Below are 5990 nucleotides of genomic sequence, written 5' to 3'. Positions count from 1 at the left end.
CCAGTTTTCCCACCTTCCCTGGATTTAGTCCTCTTTGGGGGTTGCAGGTTCAGGTGAAGGGAAGATAGTGTCTTGATTAGGATGGGGCTTATTGACCCTGAACCCCTGGATATCAGGTTGGTGGTCTCATGTTCACACATTTGTGCCTGGGTCTGGCTGCCACGAGGGCCAGAAGGGAGGCAGGGGAGGTGTAGCCCTGGTTCCTGAGAATAAGATGTGGATAATAGAATGTCAGCTGGTGTCACAAACTTGAAAACATGTCGACTACACTCTCCACTTTTGCCAGAGGGCACTGAGTCCAAATGTTCCCAAGGGTTGACTCATGCGGGCTGAAAAAATACATCCCTTGGGTAATTGGTCTATCTTTAGATTATGAAACTTCCTGCATGTGCTGTTTAAAAAAAGAAATTAATTAATATGTCAAATGGTACAAAAGTATGCATTTATGTAAAAGTGTTAAACATTACCTATGAAGCTGCTTGCTCAGGCAGGAGTCATATTTTATGTTTTGACAAATATCACTGGTGACACTGCAAAGCATCCTCTCTGCCGTACCCCAGCACGGAGGATATGTGAGACCCTGGTGGTGATAGTCTAATCATAACAGTTATATCACAGCACTAAGTATGTGCCAGGCCCTGGGCTTTTCATGTCACTTCCCATGAAATAAGTAATAGTAGTTTCCCGTTTTAGCCACTAGACTCAATTCATGGAATCTAAAACTTGAGTTAACATCAGAAAGCCCTTAAGGGTGTAAAGCAGGGTGCTGGGGCCCACCAGAATTCTGACTCAGTAGTTCTAGGGTGGGGCCCAAGAACCTGCATTTCTTACAAGTTCCTAGGTGCTGCTGCTGCTGCTTGTGCAGGTACCAGACTTCCTGCATTTCGGTCCCTTACATGCGGCTGGTCTGTGCACGCCAGCAGTGGGGACAGGAGCGCTGGGCCGGGCCACCTTCCAGGTGGCTCTTGAGACTGAGCAGGGAAGGACAGTGATGAGGATGAGACCCACCACCATGCCTTTGTACAAGCAGTGGCACCTCAGTGACATCTTCACCTTCCTGAGACTCTTTGTCTCTGATTGTTGGATGGGGTGAGCACCCTTTGGGTCCTTCACACCAGCCTCTTTCCCCACAGCCCCGGGGGGGTGCCCTGGGCCTTGTGTGCATTTTCTTGGGGGACACTGAGTGTGCATTTACTTTTGTGCATTTCCTCGGGTGACAGTGAGACTCAGTGTCAGGCGAGGTCACACCCCATCCAGAGCAGGGGGTGAAGGAGTTTGGTGAGTCCGCAGGGCTGCCCCATTCACTGGCCTCTAACTGCCTCACTGTCTTGACATGAGGCCGCTTGACATTTGGCCGCTCCATTGACCTACAGCCACCAGCACACAAAGAAATACAAAGCTTCTTTCTGTGTGGTGGGAACTGGCCTTTTCCCGGGAACTGGCCTTTCCCGCACGGAGAGAGTTGCAAGTTGTAACATTTCAAGGCTCTTGGAGCGTCGTAGCGCAGGATGGACTGGCCATCTGTGCCGGGCTAAGACGATAACCAAAGAGAACAATGCATGTACACAACTACTGGGCTGGGACGTTAGCCAAGGGGCTCAGTGCACGTACGCCACTGATAACCATTTTGTGCATGGGAACACTAGATGCTTGCTCTGTAAACTCTGTAACTGCTTATATAAACTGCTGGAAACTGAGACCTGGTGAGAGTTCCACCTGTGGAAGGGACACCTTGCCCAGGACGTGTGATCCTTGCCCAGCTGCGTCGATTGACAGGACTCTCCCTGCAGTGGGGCGTAAATGTTGTGAGTAATTGATTTGATGTGAAGTAATTGATTTGATATGAAGTAATTGATTTGATGTGTTCTCTTTTCGGTCAACCTGGTGTTTCTCTTTCTGGTTGATTTGTGTCATTTCTCTTCAGCCGATGTGGATGTTTTCCCTTTCCAGTCGGGCTGATGTTTTTTCCCTCTTAATATTTGACCTATTCGGATCTGTTTGCAGACTATCGCCTTTACTATCCTCTATATAATAAAATATACCTTCAGTCCATTTGTTTGGAGTGGAAAATGTCTTTTACATCTCCGATCGAATCCCCGAACCTCTCATAACACTCACTCTGTCCACAGGGTCCCTCACCCTCTCCAACTGTTACCGGCCACAAGCAGGTCCATTTGCCCGATGCACTACAGAAGAACCAGATACCGAGGCAAAGGTCTTTTGCAGAAAGAAAGGGCTTTATTGCAGGGCAGCTGTGCAAGAAGACAGGAGACAAAGCTCTGATCTGTCTCCCCAAGTGACTTTTGTGTGAGATATTTATCATTCGGAAGTAGGGAGCAGGAGTGAGGAAATAGGAAGGCGTTGGGAGCTGAAGTTTTAAAAGTCCTCTGCGCAGGCATGACTTTCATGTTTCTCCATGGGTCGCATGTGAGAATTGGGGAGGTTCTCTGTTTTGCATGCAGTGGATTTTCAGTCTGTGAGTCTAAAGTTTACCATCGGTTATTTTAGCTTCTCAATGCATCTACTGATGTTTAGTGTGTGTGTGTGGGGGGGAGGCAGTGCTGTCAGCAAGCTGCTGTCTTATCAGCCGCCTTACTGTTGTTCTCCAAAACAAGCTCAGAAACTTTGGTTACTTTGTTTCCGATGTCAACCTTGTGGATAGGAAGGTTTTACCACTCTGGCTTCCTGGTCCCTGCACAGGTTATAGGGGTTACTGGTGTCGGAGACTCTTGCCTTCTCCCTGCTCCTGTCAAATAAAAACAAACCCAGACTTAAGTAAGGAGAGACTATTCAAAATACTATTGCAGTAAAGAGAACTCTCTGATCTCAGAAAACCACAAGCATCTCAGTATCAAACAGAAAAAGGCTTTTGTTTTATAGACAGGGGTAAGTGCAGCTTAGCAGAAACTTTTAAAGGGAAGTTGGGCAAGAAAGGGGGAACGTGATCAGCGGCAGTTTGATAGGAAAGGTGTCTTGCTCTCCTCAGCCAATTCTCGGGAAAAGTTGTTGGGAAGAGGGCAGACATGTTTTGCATTTAAGTACTTGCTCAAGGACTGGGGTCAAACCAAAGTTCGAAGGTAAGTGGGAGGAGAGAAGCCTGCTCAAGTTTGGTGCAGACAAAGCAGAGGGTAAGGGGTGACCACAAACACTTGCTGAGTCTGGAGACCCTCCCTGGAAGGGCACCACTCCCACTTGGAGTCCTGAGTCCAGGGGGTATCTAGAGGGTCCCCATTTCTGGTTCCAACCTTAAGCACGTCCCCTTGCTGCCCTTAGATTCCATTTTCTTTGGTCTAAGAAGGACATAGTGACAATTCCTTCTCCTGAGTTGAGGGGACCTGATGAAAGCACATGTGCGATGTGTGTCCCCAGTGCCCAGCACATCCCAGGGAGCATCGCTACACATGCTTTTTCAAGGAAACAGCTTCTCTGAGGCCTTTGATAATCTTCAGGGCTCATCCGTGAGAGACTCCTGCTCTGGGGCCTTCTTGGGCTTGGAGGATTGGAAAACTCTCAGGGGCAAAGACACAGTGGGAGGAGCAGCATCGTTAGAATTGTTGCTTCTCTGCCTGGAGGCTAATAGTTCCTCCTCTGGCAGGAGGGCCCCTGGGCAGACTGGAAGTCAAGAAGTTCACTGGATTTATGCTTTTAGTTGCCATCTGTTTATGGTAAGTGGAGATGGCTTTCTACTAAGAGAGAATCCACATTTATTTTATTATAAGACATTTATTTACATTTGACAAGTAAGCCTTTTAAAATCCTCAAAAATGGGAGTGTGCAGTATTGTGTCCCTTAGGGTGTAAACATACAACAGGACCTGGGCTACTCTCTAGCACACAGCCCTGTTGACACTCATCATGGCCATGATCATCGTCAGGCCCTTTCTGTTTCATTCAGTTGTCTTCCATTTGGCTCCCTCGCTTCATCCCTGCCTCACTCTAGCATCTCATCCTCAAAGAGGCCTTACCCAGTTGCCCCATGTAAAGTCACCCCTGATCTCTTTAATATCTTCACTCTATTTGGTTGTCCTCAGAACCTTTATGGTCATCTGACATTATCTTGTTCATTTATTTAGCTCCTTTTTGTGGCTCTGTCTTTAGCCCTGGAACATGAGCAGCTCTTTACCACTCTATACCCAAGACTAGAACAGGCTGGGCCTATAGCAGGTGTTCAATATGTGATTGAGGAATATGATGATATTTTTGGGGGTATCCAACTTTGATTTCACAAGTTCATATTTCCTCTGTGATTTAATGCCATTTTCCCTGAGAAAAAGAGGTTTAACTCATCCAGTGTGCTTCAGAATGTCTAAAAATGATGGGCATCTCAGACATGAGTAGCCTATATGGTGAACTGACAGATGCAAAGGATCTGGTCAACAAGCATCTGCTTGACCAAAAAAGCCTGTAGATACAAAGTGGGGGGACACTTTTGGAGAGCTGGAAACTAATTCCTACAAGGCTAAAAAGCTGCTGTTGCTAGTAAGTAAAATCCTAAGTATTCCATACACAAATGATACTGAAACTCTCAATCTCAAGTTCGTGTGCCCGATGCACAGCAAGCAAAGCACTGAGACACTGGTGCTTGGAGACAGAGAAAGGTTTATTCAAATCGGCCAAAACATGAAGGTGGGGGCGTAGGTTCTCTCAAATCCGCCTTCCCCAGAAGAGAAAGCAGGGGGGGTTTATAGAGCTAAGGGGCTTGGCAGGAGGAGCTTCAGGGAGACAAAGGGGTCACTCCTGATAAGCCCCTGGGCAATCTGACTTCTAGGTTTCAAGGCAGCTGGGGGCCAGCCATCCGGTGATCACAACCTCTCGGAAGGCATTCTCTTTATTCTGCAAAACAAGCTCACAAATCTTCAGGACCCCTGAGTCACCCCTCAAGTTAAACAGGAAAACAGCAAATTGCTTATGGAATATCTACAGTAAACCTCAGGTAGCTGGCTTCACAAACACTTTGTTGAGAGGATATTTAGCTTAATATCTTAAAATTGAACACTAGGCTAAGACCAGGAATCAGTGTAATGTGGGCTTAATCTGCAAGTCAAAGTGAATTTTATGTTTGATTGTATTCAGTTTTACCACTACATAAAAGAAAAACTACAGGCAGTTCAGAGAAGTATTATTGGAAAAGGAAACAGAAAGAGGAAAAATATCCCAATGTATAATGGGACAGAAGGAAACATTTCTTTTAAATATAGATAATATATATTTAATTAGTCCTATTGTATTTATATTCTCCTTTTAAAGTTCTTACATTTATGTATCTTAAGAATAGACAATAATATAGCATACGAAATTTAAATATCTAATGAAAAGTTGAATTGCCATATCAGAGGACAAAAATATTTTTCTCACACATGTTAATTTGCCCTGCTATTATTACTACTCTCCACTACTAGTTCTATTGAAGTTCTATTTAATAATAGCATTTCTGTAACAGAAAAGGAAACAATGCAGAAAGACAAAAAATTGCAAACACCTGTTTTTCATATTTTTATGTTAAAGTAATAACCCATTTTTAGTACATATTATGATGTTTTTGGGGGGTCTGGTATGGCAGCGTCCTGGGTTGGCTCTCTACCTCGGGCCTCAGGTAGCGGACGATCGTGAACGCCTGAGTCCTCATCTTGGTCTTCCCTGGTCCAGGAGCACTAGTGCCTCCTTTGGCCCGCGGTGACAAATCCATCCGACTCGCCCAGCTCTGAGAGAGGCAGAGTCCCGACGGGCTGTCAGCTCCCTGAGAGCTTGCGCCTGCGCACTCCCAGTACCCAGGGAACTCCCAGAAGTCTCCGGGGCGCGGGGTGGGCGGTCTTTGTGGGAGGCAGGCCGCGTATGTTCCACAGATTTACGGCTCCGGACTACATTTCCCACAGGCGACTGCAATGAGGCCAGGTCAGCCTGGGACTACATTTCCCAAAGACCACCGGGGCAAAGTGGCCCTCAGTTTTCCCCCACCCCTCCCCGCGGCAGTGTTTTGTGATTGTTGGCGCG

The sequence above is a fragment of the Diceros bicornis genome, chromosome 34 (genome assembly GCF_020826845.1).
Source record: "Diceros bicornis minor isolate mBicDic1 chromosome 34, mDicBic1.mat.cur, whole genome shotgun sequence".
In the NCBI taxonomy this organism is placed as follows: Eukaryota; Metazoa; Chordata; class Mammalia; order Perissodactyla; family Rhinocerotidae; genus Diceros; species Diceros bicornis.
The sequence above is the reverse complement of the archived record's forward strand: the minus strand, read 5'-3'. Positions refer to the sequence as shown.